Source organism: Acomys russatus, chromosome 15, assembly GCF_903995435.1.
Source record: "Acomys russatus chromosome 15, mAcoRus1.1, whole genome shotgun sequence".
NCBI classification, from domain to species: domain Eukaryota; kingdom Metazoa; phylum Chordata; class Mammalia; order Rodentia; family Muridae; genus Acomys; species Acomys russatus.
This window is the reverse complement of record NC_067151.1, coordinates 40,915,931-40,932,620: the sequence shown is the minus strand read 5'-3', so window position 1 is coordinate 40,932,620 and position 16,690 is coordinate 40,915,931.

Genomic DNA, 16,690 nt, shown 5'->3' with positions numbered 1-16,690 from the left:
AACACAGCTTAATGTGCACAAGTGTAAAACAATTCAAAGGTTGAAAACACTTGATTCGCTTCCAGGAATGTTTCCGGCATGTATAAACAGAATGGCCAGCTCCTGGGCCCCGCCTTTCACATGCCGTACACATTCTCTGGAGTCTTGCTTTTGTCACCTACTATATCTTGATGGTCACAGCATCTACTACATCTACTTTTTACATTCCATGGACATGCCGTGTTATGTAATGTACTTACTCGGCCCCTCGTTGGTCAACGTATAGATTTTTTTCCCTCTCCTCTGGCTACTGCTGCTCTTTGTGGACTCACTTGTGAATGAAACATTACTGTAATCAATGACATCTGCATGCATCATTTTACAAGAGTGCAAGTACATCTGTAAAATAAATAGACTCCAAACTACTTGGTGAGGGTGTGTATGTCTGTGGCTTAGTAGACGTGGCTGGAGATTTGTAAATTTCTGCTTTTCTGCCTCATTTTCTAGTGGTAGAGAATTATTAGATTGTAATGACATATGACATTGGTGAGAGGACCATGTTTCACATGGGTAAAGAATACAGGCAGGAAGGAAAAAAAAAAAAAAAAAAAAAAAAAAAAGAGCTACTACCTCCACTGCCACTCTTTTATTTCTGGCAAAAAGAGAACTGTTTGGCCAGGCTTGTCAGGTCACGTCCTGCCTCCTCAGGGTTTCTCGTGTCACTACCCCAAGGTTATTATCATGGAAGTCACATGCTCGATAGATTACAGACTGCTGGCTCAGGTTTAGCTCGATGAACTAACCTCTCTAGCAGGCTGCAGCCGACCGGGCTCGCTTTGGAAGGTGGCAAGGTCAGGCAGATCCTTGGATTTGCGTATCTATGAAGACAGCCACTTCATTCTGGATGGTCCCTACTGTGTGTGTGTGGCTTCATTACTAGTAAGTAGCACTTCCTTTCACACTCAAAAGTGGCTTGGTTAGATGGCAGTTTACTAACAGCTCATAGATGGAGCAGTTCTGTAAGGAACCCTAGGCTTTTTATAAACATGCCTAGAGAGAGACATGCAGAAGGAGATGGGATTTGGGCCTCGTTGTATAGTGTGACATACACACACACACACACACACACACACACACACACACACAAGCTTAAATTTATACTAAATGAACTTACTTTTACCTAATAGGCATTAGATAGCTCTGAAAACTTTCAAAGCAGATATAAATACTGATAAATATGCCGGTGAGCTTTTTCTCCTCCCTAATAGATCACAGAAAACCCTACATTGGCCTTCAGCAGATATGACACCCACACCTGCTATGCATTTGGCAGGTTAGGTGAGGCCAGGTCTGTCACTGATGGACCACTCATGGCTTTGAACAGATGCGCCTCCCCTGGCAGCACTTTCACCCAACAGGGTGAGACCATAGAATCTAGTCCAGGGGAGAGAAGGGGCAAGGCGGATGCTTTTGAGTTCACAGTTCAATGGTGCTTTACTTTGCTTTCCCTCGAAAGCCACACTAAAGTAGGGCAAAAGAGAGTCTCGAATTACGGCAGCTACAGCTGCCCGTTGCCCCCTCTGTTATCCATGGAGTGACCGTAAATTTGGCCAGGTTGGAAGCCTGAAGGGTGAGATATCTTGGGAGGTCAGGGTTGTCCAGAAATGTGGGCTTCTTCTCTCATACACCTGCCACGTTAACAGCTAGAAACAACTTACAATACTATATAAGGCAAAACATTTACTCAGCCAGCAGCTTCATTCAGGCTAATATCCAGGTTCTGGGCCTTGAAATGCCTTCAGTGCCCAGGCTGCGGCAACACTTGCTTATCTACACCTGGGCAGATCGTGTAGGAGCTTTCCTCTTATTTTGCAGACAGGCCTGGCCTTGGTCTACCACAAACATACTTAGCCTTTAAGTCCCCAAACAAACTCTCTCCATGGCCCCCCTGCATTAACGGGGGCTAAAGGACATCTGAGTTGATTCTGATCAGCTCACTCCCTGGGCCAGGCTTCCCACTTTGCTAATCACTTTGTCTCATCATCGCTGGCTGATTGCTCTTGATTGCAAAAGCCCAGCTCTTCAACTGCTGCCTGATTCTCTTTGTCCCTCAAAACTGTTCCTTTGGCGAAACAATTCATCCTGTATACACAGGCAGCTCTCATCATTTCCTCTTCATTTTGAAATGGGCGTTCTCTTGCCACTTTTGTTTCCGTCACAGCCATACGCATCCTCTTGCTAAAACTCTTAATGCTTTCTGCGTACAAGGAGCTAAATGTCCATATGTCCCCAAATCGATGCACAGTCATAGTGAACATGACTAGTGACTGAAATGGCCAGCAATGACTGGTAATGACATTTGTCTATGCCAGGCAGGACAGATGAACCCTTCCTCAGAAACATAGTTTAGTTGATATCTGTGTGAGGACATTGGTTTTAATGCCCCTTCCTTCTTTCTTTCCTTTGGCAATCTCTCAGTGTAGGATGGTTTCCGGGCTTGTATGCCAAGGGGGAAATGGGTATCCTGCAACAGAACTGAAGCTGACCCGCGATTATCATGAATGAGAAATTAACATAAACGAGAGTGTAACATTCATAAAACACTAAACTATCAGTGTAAATGTTAAAGCTCTGAGGGAAAAGGTTTCCTTAATGCATGCGTTACACCTCCAATGCACACGTTACACCTCTCTCTGTGCACATGTTCAGCCCCGAAGGGAACGATGTCCTGGCAATTCAGAGTCAAGGAATACCACAAAGTCACAGCACACACACAACAAACCTCACATAGATTTACTGGGAAAGATATAAGATGGTGGCTGCCTCAGCTCGGGAGAGAAACAGTAAGGAACTGAGCAGGACACGAGTTTAGATAGGGTTTTTTGGGGCAGGAATTTTCCAGTGTGGAGATTTTCCAGGGTAGGGATTGGTGGGATTTCAATTCCTGAACTTGAGACCAGTCCAGGGCTTGGTGGGGTTTGGTGGATTTTCAAAGCTGGAAGCGAGCTTTTAGCCTACAATCAGAGTTGCTTGTTATTACAAAATAGTTTGACAGCCACATGTTCCAGAAAGGCGAAGGGAAATAATAAACATTTCAGAGTGAGAAGAGGTAAAGTGGATTTTGACAAAATGAGACAGAAGGCTGATGTGCCAGTTCAGTGTCAAAAACCACCATTACCAAGGGATCGGCAGCCATAGTGGAACATGCAAGGCAGGTCTCAGTAGCTCAAGGCACTAAATGCTCGTCTGAGCTCAATAATCCCATCCCAGGCTGCTAGCTGGGCCTCACTGTCTTTTTAGAACATCTCCAGATGGAAGAGCCTCAGAAAGGGCTCAGCCTCTCCTATAGTGCTGGATTGAAAACACTGTCTAGCTCCTCCTCCGCCAATCCAGCTAGGTCTAGGTCCTGACCTCCTAGATACCATAGACAATGTGCCCTTCTCAGCTCTCTGGTCTTCTCCCCTTATGTAATTCTCATCCAGAATATAAGGGGTCCATGATGAAAACTACACTGCAAGATCAAGATTACCTCCATTTTTATCCAGAAGGAAACCGAGACTTGTAGAATCAATAATCACAATTTCTATAATCATAAAGTAAAGGATGGGATTTTATTTATTATTTTATTGTTTTATTTTATTTTTTGGTTTTTCAAGATAGGGTTTCCCCATTTAGCCTTGGCTGTCCTGGACTCACTTTTGTAGATCAGGCTAGCCCCGAATTTACAGAGATCTGCCTGCCTCTGCCTCCTGAGTGCTGAGATTAAAGGTATGTGCCACCAAGCCCTGCAGGAGTGGGATTTTAATTAAATCCCATCAGGGCCTGCTTCAGAACCCACAGGAAATTGTTACATTCCTGGGCCCATGCTTCTAAAGTGCTGCTCTGAAACACACTGTGTACCAGATCATCATCAATTGCCACCATGTACAACCCTTTGTTCAACAGTTACATTGTTTTTTCTAAATGAGACAGTTGACCCAAAGATAAGCAAATGAAAGTATAGTTCTAGTTTCAAGATAAAGATATTTGTTCTCTTAATGTGATCACACTTTAACTTTCTCCCCAAACTAGAAATCAAAAAACCACCAACACCTTGAGAACTCCAAGCTCTAGTCTATCCACCACCTAAGGACATCTACCCACCGTGTCTCCTGGAATGTGTTCAGACAGACCTGGACCTGGTCCTCACCTAATCCTCCCCATCTTAGTGATCAGACCTCAGCAGCCAAGCCAAAAATCTTGACAAGCATCTTTCTTCTTCTCTTTTCTTCTGTACCCACTTCACCAGCAAGACATAGTCATTCATATGTATTTATAGTTTCAAATTATGTGTATGTCTGTGTGTCAGTTTGTATACGCGACTGTCAGTGCTTATGAAAGCCAAAGGCATCAGAGCCTCCTAAAGCTCGAGTTTCAGATGGTTGTGAGCCATGTGTGCTGTGTCCTCCAGAAGAGCAGGAAGTGCCCTTTAAGCATTAAGTCACTTCTCCAGTGCCCAGTTAATTTGTTTTGGTTTGGTTTTTGTTTTTCGACACAGGCTTTCTCTGTGTAGCCCTGGCTGTCCTGGACTTGCTTTGTATACCAGGCTGGCCTCGAACTCACAGAGGTCCTCCACCCTCTGCCTCCTGAGTGCTGTGATTAAAGGCGTGTGCCACTACCACCTGGCAGCACGTTTTGTATCTACCCACTGTCCTCCATCTGTCACTTGTTGCTGTTACAAGTCTGGGGTCCTTCAGGGATTCACCAGTCTGACTCAAGTTTTTCATCCTCTAAACATAATGCTTACCATCACACTCAAAACCGGCACTTGCCTCCCAACACATTTTTATGTTTGTCATCTTACCCTCTCAGATCCATTTTCTGCTCATATGAGAAGGTACTTTAGGATTAAAACAGATTGGCTTGTGCCGCTCTTCTTCTTGTCTTCCAGGGGTCAGCACCACATTTGGAATAACCCCAAATTTGATCCGGCCCCAGGTCTTCCCCGACCATAATTTTTTTTCCAAGTCCACCCATACATAGCCCTCTACAGCCCTTCTGATCTTGCTGCCTGGAAATTGTAGAACTATTCCTCTGTTTGCAATTTTTTTTTTCCTTGGGAGCGTCGGCTTACTGCCAAAGATATTTAGGTTTTGTTCTCAAAGCAAATGTCATTCCCTAAGAAAACAGTCTCCATAATCACTGTGCTTTCATCTCCCATTCTAGGACCCTGATGCCTTTATAGTGAGAGGATTCAAAAGCTGGTACCTCAATCATGTTGTTTTGCATATTAACTACTGGGTTTGACGGTGTTAATTGTCAACTCCTGGGATCTCCTGGGAAAAGGGTCCTTGGGCACCCATGTGGGGGATTCTCTTGACTATGTTAATTAACAAGGGACACTCATCTTAATCATGGGATTGTGGACAGTATAAAATGGCAAAGTAAGCTGGGCACTAGCATGCACACATCTGTTACTCCCACATCTCCGTTCAGATATAATGTGACAGGTATGCCAGGCGCCTGGTGCCAAGACTGGCCTGGTGATCCAAGTTCTACCCCTGGGGAAAGATGATTCCTTCCTTCCTCACATGGAAGGAGGAAACAGATTTCCAAAAGTTGTTCTTTGATCTCCACATGTGAACTGTGGAGACACACACACACACACACACACACACACACACACACACACACACACACACACACACTGTTGTGTGGGAGAACTTCCTGGAGAGGCACAATACTCATTCCACAAAGGGATTCAGCAGCAGACCAAAGTATAGATACACCAAACTCCAACTTAGGGAACCAGTGGCTTTTACTGAAATTACTACAGGGATTTGGGTGAGGGTTTAACACACAGGAGCAGAAATGACTCAAAGATTGCTGCACACCAAAGCCCACCTCAGCACAGATAAACGGCTCACAAAGCTGGCAACCTGGAGCCCACTGCTCAGCCTGTGGGCCGCTCAGTGGGTTGGAGAGTCTTCTCCCAGGTGCCTCAGCTGGTCTATACCTCTTCCAGAGAGCTCTCTACTGCTTTCTGGTTCTTCCAGGAAGATAGTCTGATCTTAGAGTCTTTGTAGCTCAGGGTGTCTCAGAGTCTAAAGTTCAGATCAGCTTTTTTTTTTTTTTTTAACTGAGCAGGACTCTCCTCTTTTATTGGTTACTCTGGCAGGGAGGGGCCTAGTGAATCTGGTCAATTTCAGGGACTTCCTGAAGTTATTTTTTAGTTGTTTACCTCCCTGTGTAAGGAGCTATCTCTGTAAGTGTTTTGATCTCAGAGAAAACTTACCCAACACACACATTCACACACACACACACACACACACACACACACACACACACACACAGAGAGAGAGAGAGAAATAAATAATAAATAAATGAACAAACAAGAGCCCCACATATGTAAATATATTAACATAAAATAAAGAATGTGCTTCCCCCCCCCCCCCCCCCCCCCCGTTAATCATCTTCTTCTTCTTCCTCCTCCTCCTCTCTTCCTCTTCCTCTTCTTTTTTGTCAAGTTAATTCTCAAGTATAGCATGCAGAATGTAAAAGAATAATGGGGAAAGACTTTGCCTCTTTGAGGCTCTGAAATAATGCTCATCAGAATTTAGATTTTTCTCCCCACCCCCTTTTTTTTTAAACAAAGAGCTGGTCAGGAGCTCACGCTTCCCTGCCTTTGTCTCCAGAATGTTGGGCTTACATGTGAGAGCCATCATGCCTGGCTCATATTTCTTATAACTCTGCTTCCTGTTCTGTTTATTGTTCCAAGTAAAATGCAACCTCAACGAAACCAGTAGGATTATTCGTCTTGTTAGCCACCATGTCTACAGCTCTCACATGTAGCAGGTACTCGATAAATATTTGTTCAATGACTGAACCCACACCGTGTGGTTAAGCTCCTGGGAGAAGGACATCTCTGGGAGACCTAATACCAACAAAGGCCCATTTATGAACAGAACTGTCCATCTCGGGTCCCAGGCACATTTGTTTCAGGTGCTCTGTTACCTGAGTAACAAGGTACAGTTGATCTTCTAAATAAATTGATCTTACTTTAAAGAGAAGGACAAGTATAAAGATTTGACAAAAGGCAGAGTGAAGAACCGGAGCATTGTGACTGGCACACAGAAAGAAATCTAAATTAAGAACACGTATCAAAAACTTAAATTAGGCAGCACGACTGATTGGTATTGGAGACAGAGTCTGCTTATATAGGTCAAGTAGCCTAGAACTCACTCTGTCGACTGCGATGTCCCAGAACTCACAGGGATCACACTGCCTCGCCGCCTCCCAAGTGCTAAGATAAAGGTGTGCACCACCACGGCTGTTCTCTTTGGGGTTTTTGTTTGTTTGTTAGTTTTTGGTTTTGAGGCAAGGTTGAGGCAAGGTTAGCCTGAAATTCCAGTGTGGCCTCAAACTCACAAGACATTTCCCCACCCCTCCTCCTGGTGTTGGGACTAAAATCTGTGCCTGGCATTATTCATGTTTAAAGGTCTTCTCCTTTTTATCTTCTTTTTTTTTAAAAAAAGCTTTTAAAAACTCTTTTTTAATTTAAATTTTTAAAATTTATTCAGATTACAACTGAATTGTTATCGCATCACTTGTATCCTCCCGGTCCTCCCTCCCTCCCGTTTTCACCCTATTCCCCTTTCCTAGGTCTAAGACCGAGGGGGACCTCCTCCCTTCTTTTTATCTTTAAAAGTATTTATTCTTAAACAAATGTGTATCTCTATATAATGCATTCTGATCACTCCTATCTCCTTTCCCTCTCCATTGACCTCAACCCTCCTCCCTACATATCCTTTTCCGGTACTGATGTCTTTTGTTCTGGCTTGTGACTCAGTGAGTTTCCCCGCAAGGACATTTGTGTGACTGCGAGTCACTGTGGTTTGAATGAGCAATGCCCCCCCCCCCCCCATAGGCTCAGGAGTTTTGGCTTTGCTGAAGGAAATCCATCACTAGGGGTGGCTTTGGAAATGTATAGCCTTGCCTCTGTTTCTAGTCTACTCCCTGTTTTGTGAGTGCTGCCGTGCCCTGCCCCACGGTGGTGGACAAGTAGCCAACTGTTAGCAGGCTCCCTTGGCTGTGGAATTTTATCACAGCAACAGGAAAGTAAGGGGTTATCCACTGATGACCTCACCAGTGAGTACACGCTGGAGATGATGAGTGTCTCTCTTGTGGCATCCATCCGTTGCCAATAGTTCACCAGGGAAGGGTAGAGCCATGTGTGCCCCTGCCCAGCCCATGTCTGACTGTTCTCAGGTTCAGTCTGGTGCAGGCCCAGTGCAGAAAACTGTAGCTGTTGTGAATTCGTGGCTATGGTGGCTGCGCCATGCCTCGGAGACAGGGTTTCACGACACTTATCCTTATCATCCAGCTACAACGTTTTGAAATGCAGTTTTTATACGTAATTCTCAGGATATCTGGGGAAAGGGAGGGAGAGAAATGAGGGAGGGAGGGAGGGAGGGAGGGAGGGACAGATAAGCACATAGAGACACAATAGACAGTAAGATACCTTCTGGTCAGCTGTGGATTCAAATGAAATCTCCCACTGAATAACACATATACATATATTTGTTGGGGAAATGAGTTCTCAAAAGCACATTTTATTATATACAAAGAGATCAATTATAAAGCAATGACATTTGCTAATTTGAGAGTGACAACAACCCTTCCATGGAAATAGGCTGCTTGCCTTATCCGTCATAGCCTCTAGTGGCTAATGATGACCTTGCTAGGTTTCACGTGTGATAGGACATTTCCTTGAAAAGCCTTTTGTGACTGATGGGCTATCATGCTAGCAGGTAAGAAATTAAAGCAAAGCCAGGTGTGGTGGTGCAAACCTTTAATCCTAGCACTCTGGAACAGAGGCAGGTGGATCTCTGTGAGTCTTACGTCAGCCTGGTCTACATAGTGAGTTCTATGACAACTAGGGCGACATAGAGAGACCCTGTCAAAAGGAAGGAAGGAAGGAAAGAAGGAAGGAAGGAAGAAAGGGAAATAAAAACAAACAGGCATCAGTTATGTGGTGCTATGGTGACAATACTCCCTACAATCAGAAGACTCGTAGGCCAAAGGCACCTATAGAGTACTTGTGTACATTAAACACCAACGTGGAGAAACAAATTGCTTTTTCAAGACTGAACAGTTTAATTGTAAGAAATATTACAAATACACTCCTTTATACAGTAGGAGGGTTTTTTATAAAAGTGGCCTCTTAATACAGAGGCCGATCCAGGTGTGATGGGGAACAAACGCGTGTAATCCCAACATTCCAGAGGCTGACACTGGAGGCCAGCAGGTTCAAGGCTGCCAGGCTTACACAGTGAGACCTTGTCAAATAGAAACAAACAAACCCACCAAAGAAAAAGAAACAAACTCTTATAAACAATGATAATACGACTCTCTTTCAAGATAGTTTCGCGAGAAATATGTTCTTTTGATTTAAGAAATGTTTTTCATCACTGATAATTTCATACATGTGTATAATGGTTTATAGGTGCTTATTCATACCCCTCATCTTCTCCATCCAATTGCCCCCGTGTCTCCCCAACATGTCCCCTCCTAACTTCATGTCTTTTTTATTTTTGTTTTTTAGTAACCCACTAAGCCAGTTTAGTGCTGCCCATATGTGCAAGGGTGTGGGGCCATGCACTGGATTATGGGAATCCTTTTGGTGGCCACATTTTAAAAAAGAATGATCCTCCTCCCCCAGAAACTATCAGCTGACAGTAGTGCCCCAGGAAGGGACAGGGCGGTTCTTGTGGTGGAAACCACAATTGCTAGAACGACCTCCCCTCCCCAAGACAGGGTTTCCCTGTGTAGTCCTGGCTGTCCTGGACTCACTTTGTAGAGCAGGCTGGCCTTGAAACTCACAGACATCCAGCTGCCTCTGCCTCCCTGAGTGCTGGGATTACAGGCCTGTGCCACCACGCCTGGCTACTATGAGTTTATTTTGTGACAGCCGTGTCTCCAGAAGACACCTCACAGAATTCCTCTCCATCCTGCCTCCTTACATCCATCCTACCTTCTCTTCCGAGATGCTCTCAGAGCCTTGAGGGAGGGTGGCTTGAGGTGAGAATGGTGGTGGTGGTGGGGGGGGAGTGATATTCATGTTCCATTAGGGCTGAGCACCCAGTTATCTATCTCTTCATTGACTGTCTCCAACTGCATCTTTTGATTAAGCAAACAAAAAAGAAAACACAACAACAACAAAACCATTTTGGAGACTACTCTGAGTAAACACAGAATGCACAGGTAGCAAGTGCACAGGCTGTTTGTACCACCCTCCCAGAGGTGTTCCTTCGGGAGAGAGGGACACAATCTAAGGACCATACTTTCCAGCCAATAACCAAGAAAATTAAAACTAGTAAAGCTTCTCATCTAATCAAGAGGACAATATTGATTATGATACCCTTTATTAATGCCCTTCCATTCAAAATAAGAATAACTAGCCATCAAAAGCACTAATTAAGTTAAGCACTTACCAAACACTCAGTACTAGGGTAGGTGGGGTGGCAGTCTAGAAGGAGTTAGCAGGTGCCTTCTTCCTGCAGTTAAGGCGCTTTCAATCCAACTGGGGAGTCAAATTATGTGAAATGGGAACAAGATGTGTTTATGTGCTAGTTTGCACTACAGAATTAATTAAAGGCAGGCCTCACTTTGCACAGGAGATAGGAGTTGAGGACAATAAAAATGGCCATGCAAACAGAACTGTGGGTGATGACTACTGATGGTAAGTATATGTCAGGGGGATGGACTTAAAACCTCTATTAGAGTCAATTAAGGAAAGTGAAGGAAATGTTGAAAACTAACACTCAGTTAATGCATTCCAACATCAAGTACCAATAATACTGAAAACTTCCCTGTTGCTCCCCACAAGACTTACTGAGTCGCCCTTTTCCCAGGCAGCATCTTACTGTGCCTCTTCTCCATGGTTTGGCAGCTTGTCATGACCTTTCTAAGTTTATTAAACTGCCAGCATTTTATCCTTTGTCGTTCTAATACCATGAGTGACCTCCAAGGGTTTCTTTAATGTGCCACATTTCTCCAAGTCACTTCCTTGGGAACATCTCCATCCCTTCTTTTCTCTGTGGATGAGTTCCTCAGGCTGCACACCCAGATAGTCTCCCAAGCCCCAGCCATGTCAAGCCTGACCACACTCGGCTCTGTTCTGTAACTGCATTTATAGTTTCCCCCCTCCAGCACTATCCCTTTTCATTGTTTCTGCACTCCACTGTAGGTTGGTTGATTTTTTTTTAATTGCTCTGCTTTTAAAACACCACAGGGGCTGACTACTAAGAGACAGGGAGGTAACACAACTGTACACTCAGCTCCCTGGGTGCCAGCTGAGTGACAGACGCAAGGTGACTGACCACTGACTGTCTCCAAGGCAAGTGACCTGGATGGTCCTAGATCCCATGTGCACCTGTTATTTGCGTTAGTCATGATGAAGACTCCACAGGGAAGGTTGTAGTCTGTAGTGCACTCAGAGCCAACAACCATGGCAACTGAAACCTTACCCCTGTTACTGGCTATTTACTTAAAACGTGGAAATAAAGATGGGCAGTGGTGGGGCATTGCCATCACTCTGAAAGCAGAGGCAGGAGGAGCTCTGAGTTTGAGGCCAGCCTGCTCTATAGATGGAGCTCTGGAAAAGCCAGGACTACACAGAGAAACCCCCACCCCAAAAGAAAAAGAAAAAAAAAAAAAAAAAAAACAAAGAATAGAAAATGAAATGTGGAACTGAAATTCACACATCCCGGACTCTTGCAGAGAGAGAGCTTCCTATACCATATGTATTAGTCACTCTTTTAGCTGCTGTGGCTAAACACCTGATAAAAAGCAATTTGAGAAAGGACCACAGTTGGAAGGTACAGTCTGTCAGATGGGATGCCATGGACTCGGGCTCTCGGAACGGCTGGTCACATGGCATCCGCAGTCAGGAAGCCAAGAGTGATGAACGCTGGTGCTCCATTCACTTTCTCATTTTCAGGCAGCCCAGGACCCCAGCTCCCAGAATGGTCCTGCCCACCCTTAGGGTAGGTCATTCCACACTGACTGATCCAATCTAGAACCTTCCTTGCTGGCTCATGTTCTAAGTGATCCTAGACCTTGTTGAGTTGATAATTAACGCTAACCATCACACGACGGCACCTTTCATAGCATCTAGCCTGCGTCAGTGGAAAATGCTCTCATACAAAGCTGTCTCGTATATTATAAACAAATTGATTCACCCATGAAAGGTTAATGAGGTAATACATCAAAATGAAGTGTTAAACACGTACTTTAACATAACATACAAAAAGCCAATAAATGTCTACTATGTCAGAAAGATTAGTACATGTAGGTCACAGCAATAGAAGCCGCGGCACGATGGCTTCCATCGTTTTTTGTTTGTTTGTTTTTTTAACTTGAACTTTGTGGGTTTGCTTTTTCCTTCTTCTCTATTGATACTCAGGTCTTACATGCAATATAAAATATTCACAACACTAAAAGACTTGCTTGGGGATGGGGAGATGGCTCCATGCTAGGCCACGTGCCTTAGCATGCACAAGACTCTGCTCCATTTTCATCACCACAAAATAAAACAGCACAGCAGCATCTCTCTCCCTCTATGCTGCGCTGTAGCCCTTCTTCCTGCATGTTCTGTCTGGATGATGCTCTTCGACTGCTAATCATGACAACGCACAGAGAGTCAAGTGAGGTGCTTGTATTCCTTCCTGTACACTTCCTTGTTGGTGAATGTCGATCGATAATGAACACTCTACAAAAGCAATAGTCATTTCACCCAACACACACACACACACACACACACACACACACAATCAGGCAGAGATCCTCAGCCCGATCTGATCTACACTCGGCCTGAAGTAACTTGCTTTCAGCATATCCATTGCGCCTCTGCCCGTGATGGGCTATGCTGTCATCAGAAATCAGCTGGTTTTTATCAGCTTCAATCCCAAGAACCTTCATAACCCACCTCCTTTTTTTTGTCAAATATCTGAGGGCTCTGCCTCCTGGTGGGGAGCTCTGCACCCATTCATACCCAGCCTCCTTCTTACCAAGACCTGAGATGCGTCTGCCTGTCTTTGTAACCACAGCTTACTGGGATGGAAGCCTTGCTTGCTCTGCTGTTCCTACTCACCGAAGGTCCTTGGACTAGCCTTTCTTCCTGCTGCCTTAGAAGCTTGTTGCTCAGTTCATTACAGGACCAGATCCTTCTCAACAGCTGGGATTCAGTGTAAATGCCATGTCCTCAGAGATGCTTTCTGTCACCATGCTACCTGATATTGTATAACCACAGCTGTGTGGTTACTCTTCTTGGTTTGATTGTAGGTCATGGTACTGTATATCACTTCTTGGTTGGTTGTTATCTCTCTCTGTGTCACCTGTATAAATAACCCACAGAAACCTGAAACTTGGCATTCTTATTTGCTTCTGTATACCTGTAGCCTAGCATGCCTAATAGCTCTGGCTAGCCTAGAGCTCATTATAGAAAGCTGCTTGCCTCTGCCTCCTGAGTACTGGAATTAAAGGCTCATGCAGTTATACCCAACCAAAAATTTTTATTTTTCCTTTCTTATTTGTTCTGGTGTGTGTGTGTGTGTGTGTGTGTGTGTGTGTGTGTGTGTGTGCGCGTGCATATATGTATGTGGGCACACATGTATGCAAGTACTGGGCAAATATCTCTGGCGATCAGGTCTTCCTCCATTGCTCTTCCTTACATATTGAAGCAGGTCATCTGACTTGAACCAGCAGCCTAGCAATTCATCTAGTGTAGCTAGCGAACTTGCTCCAGGACTCAGAGTTCTGGGTGTGGTGGTGTGGGATGTGAACTCTGGCCCTCACCTGCTTTTATCTGCTGAGTCACTTTGCTAGCTTCACAATGACATAGTTTTCACTCCCCAGTCAAGCCAAGCCAGTCTCTATGCCAATGGTTTTCAACCTGTGCCTTGCGACCCCCAACAGAAGTTGCAAAGCAGATATCCCACATATCAGATGTTTAGACTACAATTTGTAACAGCAGCAAGAGTGCAGTTCAGAAATTAGCAACGAAATAATTTTATGGTTGGGGGTCACCACAATGTGGGGAACTAACTATATTAAAAGGTCACAGCATCAGGAAGGTTGAGAGCCACTGCTCTGTGCAGTTTTGTATATCGCCTAGCCCCGTGTTTTCTTCTTTTTATTTCCTTGCAACCAGTTTTCTTTGATGCAACCATTTGTGGATTTGATCCAAGCTCTCCCTTCACGGGCTACTCAAAGGCTCTCTGTAGAAGTTTCCTTGAACTGTCCCTGCAGTGACTGTCCAAAGGCTCCGCTCACCAGAAAACCCATGCTTGTTCTCATTAAGGAAAGACAATGTTACATACTGAAGCTTTAAAGTCCTGGGTAACAGACCCAGATGTGGGGTGGTCTACATTTGTAAAGCCCACTAATATACCTCATTAGTTCTTAATAAGACTCAAATTCGCTAACAATATTTTCAAAATCAGAAAATTTTAGCCAGGCACGGTGGCACATGCCTGTAACCCCAGCCCCCTGGGAGGTAGACCAGTCAGATCTCTGTGAGTTTGAGGCCAGCCTGCCTACAAAGCAAGTCCAGGACAGCCAAGGCTACACAGAGAAACCCTGTCTCGGAAAAAAAAATATTAGAAAATTTTGGAAAAATTGGAATCCTAATGTCTCTGAGAGAAAAATAATCAGAATATTACACAACAAAAGACCTGCATTTTGCATGTGGCAGGTATTTCACAGAGAAATAAAGCAGCTGTGCTCTAGCGTAGGCTATGGGTATTTACGAGATATGTTAGCCAACTGACTATACTGTGGTTGTGTTACCTCTATCGGAGTAAAACACTGAACCCAAGACAGGAACTTCTGTATTTCCTTCCAACTCTCCTTATCTATGCTTCTGGATAAACACTTTATTCTACTCCGACTGAGAGTTTTTGAAAAACATAATCTGGCGTTCTTCCTTCACTGTGCATAGAGCAAGTGATTAATTTGTTTATTGAATATTACATCTAGTTATATCCATAAACTTGCAGTAAAAACCAACTACTACCCAATAAAAATTTGATGTCAGCTGCTCAGTTAGCTTCTATAAAGGAAGGCAGCTACCAAAGTGGGGCTGAAGTCCTGCAGCAGAGCTTGCCTGCCATGGAGAGTCTGACTCTGAACAGACATTAGCTCAATGGAGTTGATTTGGGCAATAGAAATCAAATATAGTTTTTTTTTTTTTTTTAACAACCCCCATCAATTGTACACTGTACTTATGCAGGGAGATCTAGAGCAGACGATGCTTCAGGGACAGAAAATCCTGCTATTTGTCCTCCCAAGTACTGATCATGTGGTCAGCAGCTGGGCCATGCTAAGCCCCTCATTTATTACGATACCAATAACTACCTTGTTGTGTTCCCAGAAAACCACAAAATATTTGGCATGGTGCAGGGCCACCATATTGAATAAATCCCATTGTTCTCTCTCTTTTTTTTTTTTTTTTTTTTTTTGGCAATAACTCATTAACTTTAAAAGAGAACCCATTACGCTAAAGTATTTTCCATGGCTTAACAGCAATAGCTAAAAGATTCCACACTTGAGCTGAGCTGAGTCTGGTCTACCCAAGTAAACGGGAGCCACAGGTCCACAAGGGGAGCTGACTCCACACCAGGCCCATCAAAGCCTACAGCCTGAACACTCTATTTGCTGCCAGCCACTCTCTATTCGAAAGCCTACTCCCAAATGGTGTAAATATTTAAAAAGGCCTGCATTTCTCAAGGCCTCTGCAGAGTAACAAAGGACGGAGCTGACACTTCGCAGCTCTTGGTAAATACCAGAATAGATCTTTTGTGTCAAGCTGGGTAACTAGAATTTGGAAAATATTTAGGAATTTACAGTTATTCAAAACATTATATGCGGAAGAATTAAAAGATAAATAAATTAAGCTGATTAGAAACTTTGACCTTTACAACAAAACCTTTTAATTTGGACAGTTTTAATCTCTACTTAAAAAAAAAAAATCATTTGTACAGAGTCTAGGCTGAAGTTCATTCATGGGCTATCTCCAAAGGAGATGGCTTAGTAAATAGATGAATAACAAATAATGTTTGAAAAGGAGCATCTACTCAGCAGAGAAAATAATTTGTTTTTCAATACTAGAGGTTTCTTTTATTTATAAAGTATCTATTCAATGTGTAGGCAAGCCGAGAACTTCTTAGATATGCTAATTAATCATTTTTATCTGTTGACTAAATCTGGGCCTCAACTGCCAGGCCTTGTTGCTCATTTTTCTGGTTACTGTACGTCTGTATACGACTACATTCCCCTGAAATGGCCCAGTTATTCCAGGTTTGTGAGTTTACCCATGTGCTAGTAGTTTGGATGCAACCACTTTGATCTTCTATTGCTGTTAAGCTATTGCAAGCCACAGTTTACACATTAAAGAAGTCTGGCTGTACACTAGAAAATTCTCTGCAGGCTGTGCAATTTTAACTTCGATGAGCCTCAATGTTTTCATTCCTTACCTGGAGAAACTAATTGTGAGCATTTGCTAGAGAGGGAGAGAGGGTGGATAGTGATAACAGCTTTCTATCAGGAAATGAGAGTCTCCTCAACATTTGCCTTTCTCAGGTTGGAGAGGCAGCTCAGAGGTAAAGAGTAATTAATGACTGCTCTTCCAAAGGTCATGAGTTCAATTCCCAGCAAACACATGTTGGCTCAT